This window comes from Corvus brachyrhynchos, unplaced genomic scaffold, assembly GCF_000691975.1.
Source record: "Corvus brachyrhynchos isolate BGI_N302 unplaced genomic scaffold, ASM69197v1 scaffold61, whole genome shotgun sequence".
NCBI classification, from domain to species: Eukaryota; Metazoa; Chordata; class Aves; order Passeriformes; family Corvidae; genus Corvus; species Corvus brachyrhynchos.
This window is the reverse complement of record NW_008236478.1, coordinates 6,947,735-6,948,975: the sequence shown is the minus strand read 5'-3', so window position 1 is coordinate 6,948,975 and position 1,241 is coordinate 6,947,735. Positions and strand designations below refer to the sequence as shown.

General features: G+C 66.0%; 1 protein-coding gene across 1 annotated transcript in view; it reads right to left on the bottom strand.

Annotated features, from left to right (window-relative positions):
• Positions 1–1,241, bottom strand: part of LOXL4 (lysyl oxidase like 4) — an 11,052-nt gene that overhangs the window by 5,952 nt on the left and 3,859 nt on the right.

Genomic DNA, 1,241 nt, shown 5'->3' with positions numbered 1-1,241 from the left:
CCTCTGGTCTGGAGCCCAGCCCTGCCCCGTGCACACCCCCGGCCCTACTCTGCCTCACTGCACACTGGGGCAAACCTGTTCCTGCCCCAAAGCCTGTCCTTCCCCCAGCCAGCGGAATCTGAGCTACCCCGCACAGTCCCTACCTGCCGCGAGGCTGGACCTCCCCCGAGTGCCAGCGTCCCCGGTCAGGGATGCTCCCCCCACTGGGCTGTCGCCCAGCCAGGCAGAGCATGGACTTTCTGGAGATGACGAACTGCTATGCTAGGGACACTCCTTGCACCTTCCTACTTACGGAATGGTTCAGGTGGGTACACAGGCATAGGATGCCTGGAGGTGCTGCAGAGGGGCCAGGACTCGGGGGGCTCAGAGACCACGGCAGGCTATGGGATGGTACCGTAAGCCCAGTTCCCACAGGACTTGGGGCATCACCTGCACCATCGCTGAACCAGGCTGGCTGAGGGTCCTCAGGCGTAGCCCCGCTCCGTGGGACGTGGAGACTGGGGATGCCCCCCCCGACTTGCCCCGGGAGCAACCTCCGGCTTGGGGTGCCGCCAGTCCCCGGGGCACCCTGCTGCCCACACGCCCGCCGTGCCCCGCCGTGGGATGGGGATAAACAGGAAGCCCAGTGCCCTGGCCGTGCCCAGGGACCGGCCAGGAATGTGCCGGTGGCCACCGGGCTGTTTGTTTGGAGTCAAAGCAGCCGGATCCTGCCGGGAGGAGCCAGGATCAACACGGCCGGGAATAGCCCGTGAGCTCATCGCCACGTCTCGCAAGGGCCTCCAGCACCTCTGGGTGTGCAGGGATGCACAACGCTGGGACCCCCTCGCAGGGGACCCTCACCCCAGCCCTCTGCCTTGGCCGGGATCAGGGCATGTCCCGAAGCCTCTGCTGCGATATGGGTCCCTGGCCAGGCCCAGAGTGGGGGCCACGGAAAGCCCTGGGGAAGAGCAGGGTTGGGGCCAGGAGTGGAGCCCGTGACTCATTCGTCTTGCCGTTTTGAAGCTCAATTGCTTAAGTGTGAGGCCAGGAGCTTCCCCCGAACTCCTCCCCCGGCAGATGCTGGCAGGGGTGCAGGGCAGGCGGGTGCTGGGTCCCGCTCCCAGCTCTGCCTCTGCTCCTGGGCACAGTAAGAAGAGAGAAGTGAGGGGGCTAGTGGGCTCTCCCACATTTGGGACCTGCCAGCCTCATCTCGCAGCAGTGTCCTGCTGCTCATGTGATCGTGGCAGGCTGGAGGAGTCCCC